The 24,671-nt window shown below is 36.7% G+C and overlaps 1 protein-coding gene across 2 annotated transcripts in view; it reads right to left on the reverse strand.

Annotated features, from left to right (window-relative positions):
- Positions 1 to 24,394, reverse strand: part of ZNF652 (zinc finger protein 652) — a 100,129-nt gene extending 75,735 nt beyond the window's left edge. Inside the window, exon 1 of one of the 2 annotated variants that reach the window (XM_027872736.1) lies at positions 24,334 to 24,394. The gene's annotated coding sequence lies outside the window, so the exon portion shown is untranslated. The remainder of the gene's footprint in view (positions 1 to 24,333) is intronic. The other variant, XM_027872739.1, reaches the window with a different exon arrangement.
- Positions 24,395 to 24,671: the final 277 nt, after the last annotated feature.

Genomic DNA, 24,671 nt, shown 5'->3' on the forward strand with positions numbered 1-24,671 from the left:
AGAAGTTGTATGCTGGGTTTTGTTTTTTTTTTAGTTTTCTATAAAATTCTACATTACTACTTCATAAGTAGAAATTAAAATTTTCTCTTGTTCACTTTAGTAACATTCTAAAATTTTAAATAACCACTGTAAATTAAAATACAACCACTTCAAAGAAAGAGGATAATTTCTAAATTAAGACCAAAACAACTTTTGATTCAAACCACTGCACTTTGCAGAAACAGTAACCCAGTTTCATTTTGAGTATAGTGTTTGTTGCTCTCAAGGGACCTACAACTTTCGAGCAAGATTTTTTCATTAACTGTCAGAAAGGTGGTAAAGCAGAGAACAAATTAAATAGTTGTCAATATAAGCAATGTAGTACATACTTTTAAACTGTTACAAGGGCACCAATATTTCACGTAGCTCTATTTCTATAATACATATATAACACTGACAACTAATGATGGTTTCTTTTTTTAATATGATCTTTTTTCACATTTGGGAACCTGAATATTGTGTTCAATGATCCTAAGCCATTTGCCATTATGATAGTCCATTTCTTCAACAGCAATGCCCTCTTAGTAATGTTATGTAGCTACAAATCATGTAACAATCCCAGAACAATCTGAATTTCAGACAATCCAAATGACAATGGAAAAAATTACATAAGTATTCTGGAGGACCAATGATGAAGAATGCTGCCCTCCCTCCTAAGAGAGAGGTGATGGACTAATAAGAAGAATGAGACATTCATTTTTGGTATTTGTTTTGCTTTACTATACATATTTGTTACAAGGGATGTGTTTTTCTTTTCCCCAGGGGACATGAGAGGAGAAAATAAATACATGATGATATAAAAATAAAATTTGATTTAAAAAAGTGACACTATCAAGGACACACATTTTTACAAAAGGAAGTAGGATGATTATGTAACAGAATGAGATACTAAATAAGATGGACACCATAAGGGGCTATACTGACATGTTCAAGATTTATTAAAAGTACCAGAACATGAGTGATCTCCTGTGGAAAATGTATAGAAGGAATGGACAAGAGTCACACAATAAGAAAGTATGGAAAGGTTTCAATCTACACCTGCAGAGGGACTAGCCTCCTGAATAATGTCACAGATCCACTGAGAAAATACTATTTTTTCAAATGCCAAATTATAAACAGAGCAATTTAACCATCTGCCTTTAAAAACAAAAACAAAACTTTATCACTGTATGTTCCTCTAGAAAGCAGGCTGGAAAATATAGAACAAGCCAACAGATATGGGAAGGGTGATAGAATCTTTCTGAAAATACAAATTTTTTTTGTTGCACCCACGGTACTTGCCAATTTTTCTCTCAAATACGGATGTCCAAACTTTCTGCTTCCAAAGCTACTGTGGAGGTCAGATTTCTTGCCTTTAAACAGCACAACACTTTCAAGATGAAAAACATCCAAATTCCCGAAACATCTACTACGCAGTCAACTCTAAAAAAAATTCCATAGAAGATGCTTTTATGATTTTATGATGAAGAACAAATTAATTAGTAAAGATGAGACACAGACATTTTGTACATTTATATTTAAATAGCTTTGGAATATCTTTAAAAAAAAAAAGCCTACAAGCCTCAAAGGCACTGAGCCCAGAAACAAGAGAAGACTCCTAAATTATAGAAAATGCGTAGGTGAAAGAAGCATGAATATAAGGATATGAATTTTATACAATTCCATCCCTTAATCTAAAGAAAACCAAATCTCTTAATGGTATAATTATTTCTTAATAAACCCTCCTGAGTTCTAGAGAATGTAACTTAGAAAACTAAAGATGTATTACGATAAACAGAAAATTTTCTTTAGTACACTTATTTTCTTCCCAAAAATCCAACACCATTTAGCCAAGAACCCAAGATTCCTTACAAGTAAATATTAACCTCATTTATAAGTGGAGAAATGAGGTTCACTGACTCACAGATGAGTCAGAAGGCTCTCAGAGACAAAGCTAGTAATAAAATAATAAAACCCAAGACCTAGCTGCTATACTCTATACTTTTTCAAATAAAAATCCACCAAGAATCAATAATGAACATTCATGTGTATTCACTCACTGATGATTAGCAGAACATTAATTTCACTTACACTTGAAAAATGTTTTTAAAAGAACTGTAAAATTATACCAAGCTTCCAGTACTCTTGCTACTGTACCAGCTGCTCAGATGAGCAGCCTGAAAAAGTGGAAAGAACATGGAAATAGGAGCCATAAGACCTAGAGTTTGGTCAGAACGGCTACCACTGCTGTATAATTACGGGCATGTCATTTAACCTCTATGAAACCTGTTTTTTCCCCATTTGTAAAACCTGCTTCACTTGATTCATATGGTACTTGTGAGAAAAGCTTATATCCAAATACTTGGATGCTGTAATTGATCTATGATCTCCATGTAGGTACTCCTTCTCACAGTGTAGTGCATATCACAAGTTAGACATACTTTCTCATCCCGCACAATTTGTGTTCACGTATTAAGTGTTCAATTCAACAAACACTTATTAAGCATATTCTACACACAGTGGAACATGCTAGGTATTTGGGGAGATAGCAAGTTTAGATAAAATATAGCGCCTATCTTCATGAAGCCTCTAATTTAAAAGGAAATAAATTTTCTAATTTAATCCTCATAACAAACCAACGAGGTAGGCAGGGTGGTTACTATTTGCATTCTACAGATGGAGAAACAGTCTCATATAGAATGAATCTCAAAAATCACACAGTTAGTGGCAGACTAAAATCTAGGCCTCCTGACTATGTACAGTGTTCTTTCCTTTGTGCCACAGCTGCCTCTGTACTTATCTGATTATTTGAGACCAGAGGATATGTGAGAAAAAAATTGACTTTTATTGTCTTTGTCCACCAAGATAGCAGAATGCTAGGGGAGATAAAAAATTCAGATAAGACTTAGTATCCGAAATAATGGAGTTTACAGTCTAGTAGAGTACACAAACAGGTAACTATAATATACAGTATATGAAAACAGTATGAAAACTGACAGAAAAAGGGAGGAAGAGAAGGTCAAAGTGTGTTCATGGGATGAATGGGGAAATCACAGCTTCATGGAAGGAGTAGCATTTGCACTGGGTTTGAAAAGATAGGCATAAATTCAGTAGGCAAAGGGATGAGCGAGAACATTCCAGGCACTGGAAACATTCTGGGCAAAGGCATGGAGGAAGAAAAACATAGTGTCTGTTTTAGAGGACAAGGTCCGGTACGGCTGAAGTGCAGACTGAATAGAAGGGTAATGGAAGACTGGAAAGACAGGGAAGGTGTCAACAGATTGCAAAAGGCCTTAAATACCAGGCAAATAAACTTTATTAGTAAAATGTTTGATGATAATAGAATTTAAGAATAAAAATTTTCACTTAGAGTAATTGAGAAGCAAGTTTCTTTCTGGCTATTTCAATTTCTTAAAAAAGATTTTTTGCAAATCTAATTAAATCAATAGGCTTCAAATGAAGACACAAATCTTATGCCCATCATGTAGAATTCTGACAGCATACAGAAATTCACAATTCAACATAGAACTGACAGTTTATTTGGTGATACGCTTTATATGAAGATTTTTAAATGATTAAAAACAGCCTGTTCTATGACGAAAAGAACATGATATTGACAATAAAAGAATATAATTCAGCACCAACAAGAATACATGGTCTTTTCTCACTATGATGGTTTGTTGATTACTAGTAAATACAATAAATTTAACACAACTAAGAATTAAGGTACCTGAACGATTTTTAGTAGTGACAATATATGACAAGCACAAGGCAAAACAATGAGCATGGTACTATTAAAATAGTTTTCCAGTAAGTGAAATACAAACTAATCCCAATATTTGACTTGGGAAAACAATTTTTAAAAACAATTTCTTTGTTGCTAATTAAGGAGAAAATAACTCCAAAATTAATCACTAAATATTAAAATCACAGAATTTAATATTTAAATTCTAAAACTTAAAACCACAGAGTTAGAAAGGCCCTTAATGATAATTTGTCCAATTCCCTCATTTTGCAAATGAAGAAAGTAAGGTCTAAATGGGTTAAATGACATCCAAGTTCACACAGCTCCTTAAAGGCAGTTAAAACTTGGACCCTGATCTCCTGACTTCCAAAATGTGCTTTTTCCACTAAAACACAAGTTGATGCTTCCATCAAATTTATTATTTGAGGCAAAGGACACTAAGATGAAAAATTCAAAATTTAACAAAAACCACTCCACTAGTTAAAAGATCTTATTCCTATCAGAATACAAAAAGAGGTCTTAAATCTCACTGGGCCAAATGACAGTTTATAGGCAGTATTTTACAATCTTCCCTTGCCTGTGAAAATCCAGAACCCCAAAAATCAATTTCCTTGGACTATATCTAAAACTTGACTCATATCTCTCAGAATTTTGTATCTCTCCTTTTCACCTTCAGTATGTATATTCAGGGTATCTAACAGAGCAGGGCTCATGTTAGCCACACTTTGTCAGCAGATGCCACTGTCTTTTTTTTTTAATTTTTGTAAATAGTGTTTTATTTGTTCCAAATTACATGTAAAGATAGTTTTCAACATTCATTTTTTATAAAATCTTGAGTTCTAAATTTTTTCTCCCTCTTCCCTTCCCATCTCCCTTCACCAAGACAGCAAACAATCTGATACAGGTTATACATGAGATGCCACTGTCTTTCAAAGGATACATGTTCCTGTCTAAAAATGCCTTTATTTAACTGCCAAATCTATCAATCCACATTCTTCTTGACCTCTCTGCAGCCTTTCATACTGTCAATCAACCTCTTATCCTTGTCTCTCTTTTTTCTAAATTTTCTTGACACTGTTCTCTCCTGGTCCTTTCTGTCTAATCCATCCTTATCCTTCTCTTTCTCCTTTGTCAGATTTTTTTCACATCATACCTGATAACTTTGGGGGTACCTCAAGGCTCTGTACTGGGGTTGTGTACAAGGCCCTTTTTTCTTTTCTATCTATACTATTTCACTTGGTGAAATAGTATCAGTTCCCATGGTTTCAATCATCTGTCTGCAGATAACTCTCAGATCTCCTTGTTCAACCTTAACCTCTCTCCTGACCTCTGGTCTCACATCTCAAACTAGCTATTAGACATCATGAACTGGATGACTTGTAGATATCTTCAACTTAATACGTCCAAAACTGAATTATCTTTATCCCACAAACCCTTGTCTACTACTATCAAGGACGCCACCTTCTTCCTGCCACCCAGGCTGGCCAATAGAGGTGTCATCTTTGACTCTCACTCTTTATCAGCTGTCAAGTATTGCCATCTCTACCTTCAAAATATCTCTCATATATGTCCCCTTCCCTCCTCTGATACTGCCAGCATCATAGTGAAGGCTCTCATCACTTCATTCCTAAATAGTTTGCTGGTTGGTCCCTCTGCCTCAAGTCTCTCTCCACACTCCAATTTATCCTTCATTCAGCTACCAAACTGATCTTCCTAAAGTGCAAGTCTAATCATGCCAGTCCCCCATCAATAAACTCAAATGGCTTCCTACTATCTCCAGAAATAAACAGAAAATCCTCTGACTGTTAAAGCCCTTCATAACTTGGCTCCTTTCTATTTTTCTAGTCTTCTTATACCTTATCACCTCATACAGCCCCATGTACAGCAACGCTAGCCATCTTTGGTATTCCTCAAGCAATGCATTCTCACTGGCTGTCATCCATAAATGAAACTTTTTCCCTTGTTCCTACTTCCTACCCTTCCCTGACTTCCTACAAGTCTCAATGAAAGTCCTACCTTTTGCAAGAAGCCTTTTCCAGTCTTCCTTAATCTCAGTGCCCTCCTTCTGAGACTAGCCCCAATTTATCTAGTATATTTATCTTGTTTGTACATAGTTGTTTGCATGTTGTCTCTGGAAGACTGAGCTACTTGACAGTAGGACTGTTTTTTGCTTTCGGTACATAGTAGGTGCATAATAATAAATGCTAATTGATTGACTGACTGTTTGATTCCAACACACCTACTCCACCTTTTCTCCCCACTTCTTACCACCTAACTTCCTAGAGAGGATGAACAGTTTGTCAATGGCATACAACTCCAATGTACTTAAAGCAAATAGGAAGGACAAAAACAAAACCCTGACATTGTGACCTGTATTGATGCTGTGATTTAAAGTAACATTTTAATTTAAAATACCTAAAATATTACAATTTAAAGACATGTGAAGTCACTCGAATCAACCAGTAATGGAGAAAAATGTCTTCAAGCCAATGACAGTAAAATCTGTATTGGCATGTGAACAATATGAGTAACTGATTCATGGCAGGTGGGATGGAGGAAATCAAGTCTGTATTTAGAAGTCACTTCACACCTTGCATTTTTATAAAAGATAGTTACCTACTTGATTTCATGAAATTTGCATTTTAAACATCTACACACACACACACACACACACACACACACACACACACACAGTGTGTGCACTGTATATAATGGAAAGAATTAGGTGGTCAGGAGGCCAGGGTTTCTGACACTATGTGATTTGGGGCAAAATTTTTATCACTCTTGAGCCTTGGCTTTTTCATATTTAAAGTAAAGAAACTGAATTAGCTCATCTCTAAAGTCCTTTCTAGCTTTAAAAGTATATAAATCTATCAATGTAATGATTAAAGACTATAAAACCAGCTAATATAAATGTCCATACATGTTATAAAGCCTTTTAAGAATTATCATACAACACTGTACTTAAAATGTATTATACACTCTGACATAAGGAACAATGAAAATGAATACAGAAAAGCATGGAAAGATTTATAAGAAGCAATGAAGAGTGAAGCACAACTAAGAAAATATAACAATGACTACGATAATGTAAGTGGAAAGAACAACCAGAAAACAACAAAAAAATGAAGATTTCAAATTTACAAAGAACAAACATAGCTCCAAAGAAGAACTATGAAAAGATACTTCCCCACTATTACTTTTCAGAGGTATAAAGTCCACTGTTGTGGAGCAATGCATATATTTTCATATTTTTTCTTATGTTTTGCTTTGTTTTTGCTAATTGCCTTTTCTCTTTTTTTCCTTTAAAAAAACTAATCTTTGTTATATGGAATGGCTCTCTAGAAGAGGGAAAGGAGTGCAAAATTCGGGAAATGTAAAAACAGAAAGTATCAATAAAATTCTATTAAAAAACAAAAAACATATTATAAAGCATAAAATCATTAAAGGCACACACCAACACTGACAAGACATCAATCCTTCAGTTTGCTTTCCTCCATCTAGCAATGAATCTCACTTCATAAAGATCACAACCTTGAAGATTCACATAAGATAAACTTCTATCCCAATAAATGAACGACTGTTTTTAAACACATGGATAAAATAAAACATTATTTTCAAAATATTTTCCTCTGTACAGAAAAGAGAAAACAGGCACCAAGTAACACAATTTGTCCCAAATTACAGAGAAACTTAGTCTCAGAGCTAATGCTCAACTAGCACCAGCTGCAAACATCTCATTTTTTGAATTATACTTAAAATATCTGAAAGTTATACTTCCAAAAAGTTAGCTCTCCAGTGAATACTAAGCATTAAGTATTCCACAGAATGATAAGCATATTTTCCAAACATTTGTTGACTGACACAAACCAGCAGAGCAGTCAAATCAAACCAAATACTTTCTTTTGTCTGCCAGGTGAATCTCATTATGTAGATACAACTGCAGGTAAGGTTTCTAGATCACATCCCTTAAAACACACAGCTCGGTGCTCAACTAATAGCTTTCCCTAAAATCTTCCTGTTTGTAAGCTGGCACAATACTCTACCTAGTAACAACATAAAACAACCTTTTTAGTTCTTCTCTTAATTCAATATACACAGCACATCAGTACAACTAAAGCAAGTTATCCAAAATACAACTATTTTTGTGTAGGTGGACCCCAAAGTACACAAAAGGCTCTTCTAGAGTATTCTCAAGTCATTATACCACAGGTCCTCTCACTCAGTCAAGTTTACAGTTAATATTTTTCCTATCCCGGAATATTTTGGTTTGCAAAGGAATCTAAGGCACTCTCTACACCTGTGCTCTCACTATCAAATGAAAGCACAACTACTTCATTCAATAAGTTTTTCTGTATCTCCCATCATGCTGTCAGGACTGTGCTAGACACCAGACAGAGACAGAGAAGACAGAGAAGAATGATACTTCTTTAGGGTTCAATTCTCCAATTCACCATTTCACTCCACTCCTCACATCCAGTGTTATCAATTTTCAGATATTCTTCCTTCATAACATTTTAAATCCATCCTTTCCTTTTCACTTCCATTGCCACTACTCCAGCCCAGATGCCTCTCACTTTACCAGACAATCACAATACTTTCCTAACTGGTCTCTTTAGGTCCAATCTTTTTTTATCTCCAATCCATAAAAACATTACTTTGATCACATTTCCTTATTCCAGTCAAGTGAACAAGTATTTATTAAGTTCTTACAAGGTACCAGGCACTGTACTAAGCATCGAGGATACAAAGAGAGGCAAAAACCATCCCTGCCCTCAAGAAGTCCACATTCTAAAAGGGGAAACAACACATAAACAATTCCATACAAACAAGATATATACAGACTATCTTCAATAGACTTCTATTACTTACCAAACAAAATAAAAATTCCTTAGCCTGGTATCCAACATCCTCTACAGTAGGGATCTAGATTTTAGAATCAGAGGAGCATAGATATAGGAAGAATCTTAGAATACCTAATTCTACCCCCTCATTTTACAGATGAGTAAAATGTCCCAGACAGGTTAAGTGACTTGCCCAAGATCACACAGGTAACCAGTAGCAAACAGGATTTGAACCCAGGTCCTCTGACTACAAATTCTGCAACCTTTCCACTACAGATCATGCTGCCTCTTCAAGTCTTCTCTCCCATTTTGCCCCCTACCCAAAACTTACGATTCCAATTTAACTAGTTGCCTTTCCTGAAAAATGATTCAGCTAAGCTTTTCATGCCATCTAAATTGTTACCCCCATCTCCAATCTCTGCTTCTTGAAATTCTGCCCATGCTTCCAGGCCCATTTCTTGGAAACAAGGTACTAAAGACACTGAATTCATCCAGGATAACAGACCTTTGACTCTCAATTCAAATGTCACCTATTTCCTGAATCTCCACCACTTACATAGTACTTATCACATAATGCCTTTTATTGTTTTTAGTCACATTAATGTGTCATCTCCCCAACTACACTGTAAGCTACCTGAGAGCAAGGAATGTCTTATCTTTTACTATTTCCTCAGTAACTTGAACAAAGCAGTGTGCAATAACTAGTATGAATAAGTTCACAATCTAATAAGGGACAAATGTACTTAGTCCTTTCGCTGAACTAAGAGATTCAAAATATTGTGCCTCTTCAATCCACCTTAAAAAAAAAGTAATCTATATTCCTGATAGCACCTTTCCAAGAACTATTCATTATAAAAAGTCTGTGCTATTCAGAGGTAAGACATCAATAAAATGTATTTTTTAAAATTATGTTAAAGAAAAGGCAGCAAATAGTTATAAATTTCATTTCACTTGTATGAAACAGAATTTAGACACAGCAAGGCTGATAACACTATATCTTTATCTCTGTTATCTATCTATCTATATCAACCTGATACTGTTAATTTTTTCCCCACCACCTCCCTGCCAAATTGCTTCAAGGAAAATTTCAAGTTTATACAGTGGTTCCGGGTACTAAATTCATCTCCAAAGAGTCTTCTACAATAGTAAATGTATAGTAGACAAGTATCCAAGTAGCAACACATCCATTACAGGATTCTATTTTAAGGACTGCAGCATTTCCTCCATTAAGTATTGTTAAATACTTCAACATTTCTCAGGGAAAGACCCCACAGACAATTAATATATCCAGCTAGCAGACTCTTAAGTCCCACATATATCAATTTCCTATTTGGAAAAGTAGCTATTTATCATTTGGCTTTCAGAAAAAGCCACACAGGGGACAGCTAGGTGGCGCAGTGAATAGAGTTCCGGCCTTGGAGTCAGGAGGACCTGAGTTCAAATTCAGCCTCAGACACATAACACTTACTAGCTGTGTGACCCTGGGCAAGTCACTTAACCCCATTGCCTCATCAAAAAAAAATTTTTTTTTAAAAGAAAAAGCCACACATAGTAGCTGCAAAATACACCTAAATGCAAGGATAATACTTCTGGAGGTTTTAAGTCATTTTTTTTAAACTAGGAAAATAAAGAACACAGATTCTTAACCCTACCTCAGGTGTCCTTATGCAGACCTTGCTATTTATGTCAAAGGTAACTAACATCCATTTTGCTTCAACAAATTTCAGGTCACATACACACTGTGTTTGTAAATGCATGTATTGTTATGGCTTCTCTGCAGAAACCAGCTGAACTAAAAATGGTCAGACAGAATTGGACCAACCATAGAAAATATCTAGAATCAGGATTTTTAAACACTGGTTGATTTTTTAAAAGAATATACAAACACTTCTTTGGAGCTTACAAAAAGTTCAAAGGTTAAAATTAACTAATTTGACTTTTTTAAACCATTCAAGTTGTCTTTGTAAAATGAAAATATTTAAGCTCTGAAGCAAATTTTTCAACATATCTGTAAATGAGCTATAAATAAATAAATACAAAACTAGAAGTTACCAAAGTTGGCAGGCTAATCCTCTCACATTAACCAGCATGGCTAATTAAAAATCAAAATGTTACAAAATCTGTCCCATATGATATTGGCTAAGGATACATAAAATGAACATAGGATACGAGAAAAGGTCCAAGGATGGACAGTGGAGTAAGAGCCACTGATGACTTTAATTATAAACTTAACTAATGCTGAAAAGTGAAGAAATTCTGTTGAAACATATAAATGTAATTCCCCACTGCCCACTAAAAGCACAGGGTGGGACTATAAAAAGCAAACTACATACTAACATAATTCTGTTAGAAAGGTAGGTTGGAGAAGGGTTGCAAAGGACTTTAAAAGCCAAAGAAAGAAGTTTGTATTTGATCCTAAAGGTAATAGAGAAAAATAGCTAAATTCTTAAAGCTTATTATCACTAGACAGTTGACCACTGCAGGATGAATTTCTTTGGCCACAGCAAATTATGAGACCATTTAATAAGGTGGGGTATGGGAAACCCACACCAATGTTATCACTGATCTTTTAAAGCACTTTAGAATATTATAGCATAGTTTTTTCTTTATATTCAAACATGACACTATTGAAATGGCATACTAGTATAGTTGAGAAGACTAATAGAATCCTTTCACACAAAATAAAGTTTGTCCTTTGCATCTAAAAATATAGCTAACAGGACTTGCCATTGTTTGAAGCTTTTGCTCTGTTTCAAAAGAGGCAGCCTTCAGCCCTTGCTCAACATGAACAATGCACAATCTTTTGACTTCTAAAGGCCAGCATTTCACTAATTTTAGGAGAATATTAAAAAAAACTCAGAATTTACTGAAAAGTTTTATTTTATTGATATCTTGTTTTTACATCTAAATATATATATACAAATATGTGAATGTGCGTATACAAAAAATATACACGTATACACACACGTCCTCTTTTTTCATAGTGCCATCTCTTAAAACAAATAATAAAAATAGAAGTAAAAAAACAGTTTAGGAAAACTAACAAACTCATTGAAAAAGTCTTACCATTACATAATGTTCCACACCTATGGTCTCCCTCACCTCTGCAAAGAAGGCAGGAAGATGCATTCTCATATCTCTTCTTCTTGATCAAGTTTGGTCATTATAATTTCACAGCATTTTATTTCAGCTATTGTATTGATGCTGTTCCATTTACAATGTAGTAATCATTATAAGTATATACACACCTACATACATTTTTTTTTCCTGGTTCTGCTTACTTCACTTTGCTTCTTTCCATGCTTCTCTGTATTCATCAAATTCATCAGGTCTTAAACTGCAGTAATAGTTCATTACATTCATGTACCAAAACATGTTTAGCTATTGCCAGTTGAAGGACATCCACTTTGTCTCCAGTTTTAAAATATTACAAAAAGTGCAGCCATAAATATTTTGGTATTTATCAGGCTCTTTTTTTTAAATCACGCCCCCCCCCTCTGGCCTCTGGAGCGTAAGCCTAGCAGCGGAATCTCTGGGTCAAAGGGTATGTACAGTTTAGTCAGTTTTCTTAACATAACTCCCAACAGTTTTCCAAAATGGTTGGGATCAACTCACAACTCCACAGAGCATTACTGTGACTATCTTTCCACAACTGATGGCTTGAGTTTTGTGAGAAAGGGATAATTAACTTTTTCCCCTGATAAAGACCAAATGGTTTAATTCATCAATAACTCTTATTTAAAAAGTTAAATGTAAAGAAAATGGCTTCACATGTAACTAAAGTTTGAAAATCAGTAGACTGATCTTCGGAAATAACAGGTTATATACCTTTCTGGCAAGCCAGGATCCACAGAGCTCTCTTTTTTGATCAAATACACCGAGAAATGTGCCCTGTGTTTACAACCAGGCCCTATATTCTTGTCCAGAGTTTGATTTTAGCACAGATAATTGGTAGTCCAACTCTTTCACTGAGTCTTTCCAAGGTTTCCCTTCAGTTATCTCTCTTCCAAAATAAACTATTGTTTATGTTTAAACCAGCTTCTTTCTGGGCTAAAAGAATTTGTATTGTATTACTTTTAAATCCAATTTTGAAATATTCACTAATCTCACGCAATTACTATTTCATGATATCTTAAACAAAAATGCATCAATTAAACAGCAGAGGATCACCAACTTTCAGAAAGACACAGCCTAGACAATAGAGTTGACTTGCTATCTAAAATCAGGTTTTTGTTAAGTTTGAGGTTCATAAGTCACAGAGAATAAGTTTAAATATTTCCTCTACCTCAAGATGATGGGAAGAAATGAGCCATGAATCAGAGTCATTTCAAATGAGGTCATATTTTCTCTCTAACATGAACATATTTTTCAAATGTAATTTGAACCCATTCTCATTTTCAATATTAAGTTTTAAAGAAATGCTACATTACCTAAGATTTAAATGTACTTCATACAGAATAACCTAGTTTTTTGCCTTTAACAAAACGTTTGGAACATCAGAATTTTACAAAACAGCAGAATTATAAAAGCAGATGGTTTTTCATCTGATTTTAACATTATTATATCCCTAAGTCTTTGCTGTGTGTTATAGACCATTACTTTTTCCCTTTGTGGTTAACCTTCTAGATAACAGCTGTATTCCAAGAATATTTGGCTATAACCACCAGAGAACCATAAACAGCTTGTAAAAGAATAAGTTCTAGTCTACCAAGACTTAAACTAAAATAAAGCCAGAGTGGCACACTCTAAACCTTACTACTTATAAAGTCATCTGGTTTAAGCCTTTACTCCCTACTACCTTCAAAATAAAATATAAAATCTTCTATTTAGAGTTCGAAGACTTTCATACCAGAACCCTTCATGCTTTCAGTCTTCTTACACCTTACTTATCTAGCCTGAGATCCGGTCATACTGGCCTTGCTGTTCATTGCACAAGTCACTCCATCCTTCTAATTCAAGGCATTTTCAGTGGCTGTCCTGCCATGCTTGGAATTCTCTACTTACTATCTCTGCCTCCAGGATTCTCTGACTTCAAGTCCCAGCTAAAATCACACCTTCTAAAATAATCCCCCTTAATGCCAGTGCCTCCCTTCTGTTGATTTTCTCCAATTTATCATACAGAGTCATTCAGTTGTTTCAGACTTTTCTTGACTCTAGTTGGGGTTTTCTTGGCAAAGATACCGGAGTGGTTTGCCATTTCCTTCTTCAGCTCATTTTACTGATTCGGAAAGTAAGGCAAACAAGATTAAGTGACTTGCCCAGGGTCACAGCTAATAAGTGTCTGAGGCCACATTTGAACTCAGGAAGATGAGTCTTTCTGATTCCAGGTCTGGCCCTTTATCCATTGTACCACCTGGCTGCTATACATGTGAGTGAGTGTGTGTGTGTGCGTGCCCGCTCACGCGTGTGTGAGAGAGAGAAAGAGAGAGAGAGAGAATGAGAGAGAGAGGAAATGAATATATTTTGTTGGCAACTGAGAGCAGGAATTGTCTTTTGCCTGTCTTTACATCACCAGCACTTAGTACATAGTAGGTGTTTAATAAATGCTTACACAGTAATTCTCTAAATAACTTAAAAATAACTTTATATACCAAAGCTAACAAAGTTAATACTGAAATTACTACTGACCTCATAGCATTCCATAAGATGCCTCCTAGACTGGTACTTTAAGAAAAAAATTACATTTAAGTGGTTGCCTAGAAGGCAATATTTACTCAGAATAGTGCATTGGAAAGAGCACAAGATTTGGAGTCACAGAAACTGGGTTTGAATTTTGGCTCTGGCACTACTCATGTGACAACGTGAATTTCAGTTTCCTCATCTATAAAATAAGGGAATTGTGACTCAATGACCTGTATGGACCTACTCAACCTTAAATCTATACATTGTCAATGTTCTCCATCCTCACCTCCACCTCTTTAAACCCTTCCATCCCATCAGAGGCAGTTGGTGATGCAATTGTTAGAATGGTAGACCTGTTTTCAGAAGCAGCCTCTGACACTTATTAGTTGTGTGACACCAAGCAAGTTAAGTCACTTAACCTCTGTTTGCCTCAGTTTCTTCAATTGTAAATTAATGGAGTTAACCATAGCACCTACTACACAGAGCTGTCATGTGGAATAAATGAGACATTTGCATTAAAAAAAAAAAAAACTTAGAATAGTACCTGGCACGTAGTAGGTACTATATACATGTTTACTCCCTTTACTTTCCCCATCCCCTCAGGGCTCAGTTCCAAGACAAATTCCTACAAGAAGTCTTTCCCAGTTATTAGTGTTCCTACTCCCCAAAATTATTTTATTTTGTACTTATTTGTCTTCATGTGGTTTCTCCCCAGAATATAAAGTTGTGTGTAAGTTATTTGGGACAAGCAATAATTTTGATATGATTTCATTTTGAGACAGTAATGGTCATGCAGGTATACTACTACTCACTTTGACGAGGTGAAACCATATTGATCTGGCTTCCCCATCTTTAGTTAGTTGTCAGTTGAGTGATGGGTTTCATGCTATATACATGTTGTACTGCTTTCTTGTGTTTTAAGTTCCGTAGTTTTTAAAGAACAGCTATGTCTCCAAGGAAACATGCAAAAGTTGTAGCTCTTGAAAGAATATACTTCAATGACTATTAGTGATACTGCAGAGACACTGGTGTTGGGAAATCATTTGACTGAATGATCATTCAAGCTCACAATGAATTACAATCAGTCCCATCAAAGTGTAGTCAAAAGTGAAAAATGCAAAAAGAACTTGCAAAACAGCCTAATTAATCTTCAGAAAAGAAACAAGAGAGACCCGACAGCTAGGGGGTTGTTGATTCCTCTACAGCAATGAGCAATTCTCAAACTTTTTGGTCTCAAGACCTTTTCACAATCTTTAAAATTATAGAAGCCCCTAAGAGTTTTAATGATATGGGTTATAACTATTGATATCTTACCATATTAGAAATTAAAATTGATAATATAAGCCTATTTCATGAAATTTTTTTTCCAAAATAAAAAAGTTTAGTGCAAAGAATAGCAATGTATTTTACATTTTTGCAAATCTCTTTAATATTGAGCTCACTAGAAGACAGCTGGATTCTCAAATCTGCTTCTGCAGTCAATCTGTTGAGATGTTGGTTTGGTTGTCAAATTGATCTTCCTAAAGTGCAGGTCTACCAAATAAACTCCAGTGGCTCCCCTACTGGGATCAAATATAAAATCCTCTGTTTAGTTGTCAAAGCCCTTCATAGCCTAGCTCCTTCCTACCTTTTCCAGTTTTCATACATTTACAACTCTCCACATAACTCTGTGATCCAGGGACACTGGCCTCCTAACTATTCTTCAAACACAACACTCCATCTCTGATTCTAATCATTTTCTCTGGCTGTCCGTCATGCCTGGAACTCTTTCCCTCCTAATCTCCACTTCCTAGCTTCCCTGGCCTCCTTCAAATCTCAGCTAAAGTCCTACCTTCGGCAAAAAGCTTTTCCCAATCCTTCTTAATCTTTGTGCCTTCCGACTTAGACTACCCTCAATTTATCCCGAAACCATCTTGTTTATACATTTGTTTGTATGTTGTCTCCCCCCTTAGACTGTGAACTCCTCGACAGCAGGAACTTTTCTTTGTTTTTCTTTTTATCCCTAGCACTTACCACAGTGCCTGGCATGTGATAGGTACTTAACACTGGAGTTAACTGACTGGTTGAAATATTTGAAGAAAATCCTCCCTCACAAAGACATGCAGTTGGGAAATGGAGTATTTTAATATCCTTTTCATATAATATGGATAGTCCTCTCTGATACTACACCAAAACTCAAAAAGTGATAGTTTCTTAAAGTTGCAATGTGGAATATGAAACCAAATCAATAAGATTTTTGTACTGTTACGTTAACATCCACTGACCTATCTTGCACTTTGAATCAATCTTTTAATCATGCATATTGTTGTAATACTATGCATTGGTCATTTTGAAAATATTAGTTCAGTGAATTATACAGATCTTCTGAATGTGGACAGATGTCATGATACAATATCCAAAAAAATCACATTCATTAATATCACTACTACTGTCATCAGGAAAGTCTTTACATATTGGACTGCTAAACTCATGCTAGCAAATACAAGTTTTCCAGAATCTAATTTTCACTTTAAAGTTCAAATTTTATCACTGGCAACAAATACTGCCAGTTGTTTTCCTTGAAATTCTGGGTCAGTTGAGAAAATGTCTGCCAAATCAATCATTCCTTTAAGTAAAAATGTTGTTCCATGGAAAAAGTAGCTAGTTTAGCTTACAGTTCATACAATGGTGCAACTGCTTTTCCTTGAGACGTGTTACTTTAGAATGCAGTAGACTTATTCATATTTCTCATTTTGTCACATAAAATACGAAAAACATGGGTACTCAAAAGTTGAGATTTAATAAAATTAGTCATTTTTATTGCTTCATTAAGGATATTCTTAAGTAAAACTGGCATTTTTTTTTAAACTTGGAGTGAGTGGCAACGAAGAATACAATGACCACTGGTACAGTTTGGCACCACTGCCTTGATTTGTGCGAGGACATCAGCAGTGTTACCCACCAACACTTTTGCACCATCAGTGCAAATGTCAATACAATTGTTCCAGGATAAACCTAAAGATTTATAAAAACTATTCAACATTTTAAATATTTCAAGACCACATGTGTTTTCTATCAGGCATTGCCATGAAAGAAATTCTTCTTGGATGGTTAGTTGGTGCTGATATTGGACAAATACAAGCAAAACAGTAAATCCAGCCACATCTATCGATTTGTTATTTCTAAGGCAAAAAAATACAATTCTGTAAAAAGACATTAACTCAGTCTTCATGTCTGCAGCTAAATCTTCAGTTCACAGGTCATATAGCCTTTGGAAAACTCCACTGCATTCTTGTGAAAGAATGCGAGTGAAAAAGGCAAATAACTTTAGTATTATAATAAAAATAGTTTTGACCTCAAAGATTTAAAAAACAAAACAAAACAAAGCAAAATGGCCTCAGGGTTTCCCAGAGATCCTCAGACCAGTCTCCTAACTGCTACTCTACAATGTGATGTGGGCTTCTTGAAACTGGAAGAACAGTGGGAAAACCAGTTAAAAAAAAATATGTCAGCCATTGCTATAAAGAAAAAAAGCTTGTCATGGACAAGAGAAAAACTAAAACACCAAAGATTGGGAAAAGGTAATTTTTACTGATGAAACTCACTTTTTCATTTAAGAGTATACGAAAACCACTGTTAGAGAAGTTCAAGTGAGCCGGTAAGATTCACATCTTCATCAGACTGTAAAAGATCCACCCCAAAACAATGTTTTAGAGATTTTTCCCCCTACTTCCAATGGGCCTGGAAATCTTGTCTCCAAGAAAAGAATAATGAACTCTGAGAAATATAGCAATACACAGAGAAGTAGAATTTTTCAGGCATTAGAAATTCCCAAATGGAAATAAAATACTACCACTCAGCCTTGCACATGCCATATGTCACGAAAGGTTAAAAATTGTATCCAACAGATAAGAGATAAATATGCTTCAATGGCTGGGAAATTTGTCTGATTTAAACCCCAAAGAAAATCTAGAGATATATCAAAGCTAGACTTAGACATAAAAAGTAGTAAGAGCCAATAATTATTTTACTTTGTTCCAGTTAATGTGCACACTACTCTAAGGTCCTTTAAGGCAAAGACCATTTTTCCTTTTTGTCTTTGTAACCTCAGTAGCCAAGCAGAGTGTTTGGCACATAGCAGGTGCTTAATAAATGCTTGTCAAACTGAACTACATGCTAAAATGTACTTAAATGATTGTGATAAGGCAAAGAGAACAGTTCCAATAAGGTCCAAAGGAGAATCTGATGATGATTGCCACCATGTATTCAAATTTATGGTCTTATTCTCCTCCCCACCACCCCTACTCACACACAGAGAGACCTAAAACCTGTAGTTCTATACCTATTAATAGACAAAGGAATCCCACTACAACCTCCAAGAAACCCAAGTTAAGTCAAACTTATGACACCACTCTCATTATACTTGAAAAAACTATGCTATGCAAATAACTATTCTATTACTAAATCTTTCTTCCAAGTGATCCCTTTTCACAATTTTTTACTGGTGTCTGAAAACTTAGAAGTCAAAAGTAGCAAATTCAGGGACAGCTAGGTGGAGCAGTGGATACAGCACCGGCCCTGACATCAGGAGGACCTGAGTTCAAATACAGCCTCAGATATGTAACACATACTAGCTGTGTGACCCTGGGCCAAGTCACTTAACCCTATTGCCTAGCCAAAAGAAAACAAAACTAAACAAAACAAAAAAGGAACAAATTCACTTGAACTTTGTGCAGCAAAGAAAAGGAATAAAAAGTAGGGACAAACCATATAGTATAAAAGTTTAGAATTACTCAATAAAATGCATTTTTTAAAAACATGTAATTCAATCATCTATATAGTTTATAAAACCCTTTGGGTTCCCAAGTAAAATAAAAGGCTCTCTTCAATTTCCCATAATCTTTTGGCTATCTCCTTTGTACTAAACATTTTGTAATTTTGCATATTACAATTATGCCTAAGCTTCATCTCTCCTACATAAGAACAAATCCAGCCATAGAAACTTACTAGCTGTGTGATACTGGGCAATTCAATTTAACCTCTGTCTGCTGGTTAACTGTTAAATAGGGTTTGTAATACCATCAACCTCACAGGGTTGCTATGAATATAAAATGAAATAATATCTAGAAAGTACTTAGCACTGTGTCCGGCACACAGCAGATAATTGTGTGTTTTCTTCCTTCCTTCTTTGAAAATGTAAAGTCTTTTAGAGAAGAACCTGTGTCTTATTTCATATTCATTTCCCCAGGGCCTAGTACGGTGTTCTTACAAATAGTAGGCACTTAATAAGTGTTCACTGAATTGAATTACCCTGGACCCACAGAGTACACAGTATAATATTTCTGTTCTATATTTTGATCTTGCTTAAAGTTTTGGAAGGCACTCTATTAAAGTTAAGTTGAAAGGGAAAGCACTGTAGTAAAGACCACTGTTTATCATGCACTAAGGTAACTAGTTTAAAAAATTCTAGGCAGTTCCAATAACAAAGGAAGAGTAGACCCCACTGCAAAGAAACCAAATGCATTAATTATGAGTCTATACTATCACAAAAAGAAGTCTCTAGGAACTTTTGTGGTTTTAATGACATTAATCATGATAAAAAATACACAATGATAAAATAATTCAATCCTACAGAAATCCTGCTTTAAAAGCTATTTCATGAAATAAAACTTCGTGTGCTTCAATTCGTGTGCTTCGTGTGATTCAATTTTCAATCTACTGCATAGTGGCTCTTGAACCACAAGAGAAAAAATAAATTTGATACCAAATTTTACCATAAAATTGCATTCCTGGTTAGAAATAAAAGTTAGGAAAACAAATATATTACCCACAGAGCTAACTTGAGGGAGAGTTGTTAGAATATGACAGATGCTTTTCCCCATCTTCTCCATGTGAAAGTAAAAAGGCTAAGGTATTCCATTCTATATTTTGGAAACAGGAGTTTATGCTAAGAAATCTCTGTCAGCAATAGCAGTTCAATAACAGCATAATGTCATAAGTATTTTTAAAAACGAAAAGACTGATATAAGCAATCCTATATCAAAAATCAGATTAACTGTAAAGTAAGTGTCTGATATCTCTACTGATTCCACTAAGCACTCTACTGCCTGCATTAACCACGAAAATTTACACAAGGCTTTCCACGTGATTCAGCTCTGGACACAGAACTCATTGAGACATGTTAATGTCCTAAAACACCCCTTTCACCAATAAGCTCTGAATAGGCTTAAACAAGCACTGCCTGTGGGTAACACTGTAGAATTTGGAGCAGAGTTTTATTGTCTCCACCAAGATCAGGCAGCCATGGAGCAACAAATCAAAGTTCCAAAAAGCACCTGCAAGATTCAGTTATGCTCCAAGTCAAATATTTGCAACTTTTTGTGTCCCAAATCTGCATAAAGGAGGTATGTGGATCATAGGCTTTTAACCTGTAAATTTACTGCCTGTTAGTGAGCCAAAATAAATTGGAGTTCCATCCCACTAGATCACTTGCTTCCTTCAGCTAAAAAGTCTCATCCTCCTGTCCACGAAAGATTTTTCACTAACCTCTCTACCAGAACAAAACTCAAATGCTGAATTATATCTAGTATGATCTGACAGCTGACAAAAAATTCATCTTAAGTGGTTAACACAAGATATTCAATCTCTGTGAGGAAATGCAAAGCAGTCCCCCCTTCCTTAGAATCATTCTCAAATATGAGAAAATGTAGTATTCTTTTTGGCAGTAACTCAACTGACTTTTTAGAACAGAGGAAATGAAACTAAGGGTCTATCCAGATTTCTTGCACTAAATTATAAAAAAAACAACCTTCAAAATTGATAATCAATTTCTTGCAGCTTACTACACCATGCTTCAAAAAGTTACAAAAACATTACTTTTTTTCCATAGAGTTGAAAAGTATTTTCTTACCATACTACTTCCAAAACTCAGAGAGCAAAATGGAAACAATCTTGTGCTTCACTAAATCAGATCTGAGACCACAATTTGCAGAAAGTAGGTGTTGTTTCTCTGAGTAGGAGCTGCTGATCTGAAACCTCCTAAGGGAAGGGTGTCTGAAGAAGAGAGTGTCAAAGAAACTAAGGCAAGCTGTTTGTATTAATGAGAGTGAGCTGCTGGCACCACTACTATCTCAAGAGTTTCACTGCTATGCAATTGTTTTCCAGTTTCCAAGCTCTAAACCTGGCAAAGAAACTACTGTTCTCACAGTCATACATGTTATATGATCAGCTGCTCTCTGGTGTGTGGGTGTTTAACTAGGTAAGTGGATGGCTAGAAGAGGTTCTGCAATATTAAACCAAGGAAGCACATTCTCCCCTGAGATTTTAATGCTCTCAACAGGCTGTCATTATACTATGCCAACAACCAAAAAAACACCATACTGGAAATTTTGAAATTGTTTGACTGCTTCAAACTATCTTCATCAGTAAAACTGAAGGTGTGACATAAACTAAGAACATAATACAGCTGATGATATCCAAGCCACTTAAACATGTTTATAAAATAATTGTTTTTTAAACTGTGACATTTGCATCATCAGCATGTCACTTGACCTTATTATCTTACATTAATTAGCTAATTATTAAGTGATTTATTGGGATAAATAGCATTTTTAGGTATGTGAAAGTGATTGTTAAATCAAGATTCAAACGTTATCTCCTGCCTTTAAGAGCTGATTAAAATCATGATCAAAACCTTACATTTAAGAAACCCAAAAGATATTAAGATTAAAATACTAAGACCTTCAAAGTTTAAGAACTTCTTTCAACTGAACAATATTATTAGAATTGTAAACTAGTAGGGATCTGAACTGTTTTTAATATGATTTGTATAATAACATTCAATGTATTTGAGAATTTAATAAATTCTTCTTGATGTTCATGACATTTCACCAAAAGGCATCTGATTTTACTCTTTACCTCCTGGTTGAACTAGTAATGTTCAATTCCTAGGTGTTGGTGGACTCTAAACAAAAGAAATCTAAATTCCCTTACTATTAGTGCAAATATATCTTGAAAAAGCATTTTCCCCTTCTTCATTTACACATCTGCCAAAATTGTTGATACCTGGTACCATTTATAGGCAATTAATTCTCATATTTATGGATAATCAAGAGATAATTCAAATGGTTACATCCAGAAACAAAAAGCCCCCAAGTAATCTAAAACTATATTTAATAAAGTTGTAGAAAACTCTTAGCAGACCAAACACACCGCTATAAGAAAGACAGTCTCTTTTTGACAGATTAGGAGCAACCAACTTCAAGTCAACAAGATACAGACACCTGTTAGGCATTATAAAATAGGTCACACGCTCTTACCATACTCAAAATGAAGCAGATTTCACATATTTATCAATCTACTGATACCTACACAAGTTGTTTTGACTTCCAACTTCAACTTTTCTTGGAGGGATTTGTTACATATCTTTTTTCTGTATTTTCATAGTGAAATTAATAGCTAATCAACATGTAACCTTTTTAAAGTATCTAATTCATCTTATTTATTATCCAGAAGGCTACAAAGTAAAACAGATGCTTCTTAAAAAATTATGCAATTGATATGATTCCTAGAAAGAGATACTTCCATGACCACTGGGATTCAGTTATACTTAAACATTTTATACCAAGCCTTACAAGACTATCTTAAGTACAAGTTCACAGTTAAGATGAGAACATCTCAACTGCCAAAGCTGACGTGCTGTAACTCATCATTCACAAATCGATCTTTCTTTAGAACATCCCTCCCAATCATTATACACAGCTTAGCAACAGCTCCTCCTCATTCATAGTGCATCTACCACTGTCAACAAAGCATGTGCCAGTTGCCATTACCAGAACAATAAAGGTTTGATCATCTTCCCCAAATATACACATATATTCCCCCTCAAAACATCACCCATTCCTTCACTACCTCTGGTCTACAAATGTTAAACGTAAATGGAAATTTTCCCCAAAAAACACACATCACATGCCTCCAGATCAAACGGAAATACTATGTATTGCTATAATAATCTTTTCTCATCTTCTCATTACTAGGGTATGGCCGAGGCATTCAAGAAATCCATCACAGACAGCATGAGGCAGATTTTATGACAATGATCCTTGACTCTGGGGAAGGTCTAAGGAAAATACAAATCCACTCGCAAGAAGCACCCTAAGAAACTGGATGAAGAGGGGTGGCATCTTCCAAACGTCAAGGCATACTCCGAAAGCACATGTATCCCACACCTACACAACCCCACCACTCCCCCGAACTGGCTCTTCTTTGACTAAAGCTTTTCAGGAACCAGGAATTCAAGGTGGTTGTATGATCAAAAGATTCGGCACTTTGCCATGAAGAATACATGCACTGCTAGATAACTCATTCAGAGAAATTTGAAGGTTGTATGTAGATTGCTCTAAGCAGAGGAATCCAGAGACACCTGATCCACTCCAGATATCCTTTGACAGTGCACATGGTGTGTTGGGGAAGCAGCCGAGAGTGACACTACCTACAAAGTCTCCATTCTAGCAACCTAGAGCCAGGTTGGAGGAGAAGAGGGTGTATTACCCACTGGGGTGAGTTTGGTGTCGGGGGAAGGGGTGTTCGGTGGATGCATTTTCTATCCCAGTGGCACAGGCAGATACTCCTTGGAGGTTAGAAGTTTGGGCGCAACCTCAAGGCGGGGGAGGCAAAGATAGGTGCAAACCACTAGCTGCAGGGCAAGGAGAATGCTAGCAAGCCGACCCGGTGCAACCCTTCCCCCGCCCACCCGCAACCGATGCAACCTCCACCTCCCCCCTCGGGCCTCGGGGGCAGCAAGCTGGTCATACAAATAGGAGCCAAGCCCGGCTTCCGGGGGGGAGGTAGGAAGGAGAGAACCGCCGCCCCCCCCCCACGCCACCCCCCACACCCCGGTCATGGAAGCGCCCGGGGCCTCCCCGCGGGGCGGAGACCGCTCCGGCCTAGTGCGCGCAGCCGCCGCCTCAGGAAAGGGTTAACCCGGCCCCCGGAGCCAGGCCCGATCCCGGGGGGGGGAGGGGGGAGGAGGGGCGACTGGGGAGGCAGGGGTGCTGTCGGGAAGGGCCGAGCCGCGGGCAGCGGCGGCGGCGAGGTGGGGGCGGGAAGGGGCCCGTCCGTACTCACCCGGGCCGGCCGCCTGCGCCGCCTCCGCCGCCGCCTCCGCGGTCCATCCCTGCGGCGGGGGGCCTGTCGCCGCGGCGCTCGCTCGAGTAACCACCGCCCGCCCGCCCCGGGCCGGCCCCTCCCCCCTCCCCTCCCTTCTCTTTGCTTCCTTTCCCTTCACTCTCCAACAGGCTCTCTGGTGAGGGCCGCTCTTCAGTCCCGGCCGCCGCCGCCGCCGCCGCCGCAGCGCTACGTGGCCGCCGCTCCGACGTCTCGCGACTCCCTTCCGAGCGCGCGAGGGCGAGCAGAGGCCGGCGGGGCGGGCAGGCGGGGAGGGAAGGGGCGGGGGGGGGGGGGGG

The sequence above is a fragment of the Vombatus ursinus genome, unplaced genomic scaffold (assembly GCF_900497805.2).
Source record: "Vombatus ursinus unplaced genomic scaffold, bare-nosed wombat genome assembly UNPS02014801.1, whole genome shotgun sequence".
Taxonomy (NCBI): Eukaryota; Metazoa; Chordata; class Mammalia; order Diprotodontia; family Vombatidae; genus Vombatus; species Vombatus ursinus.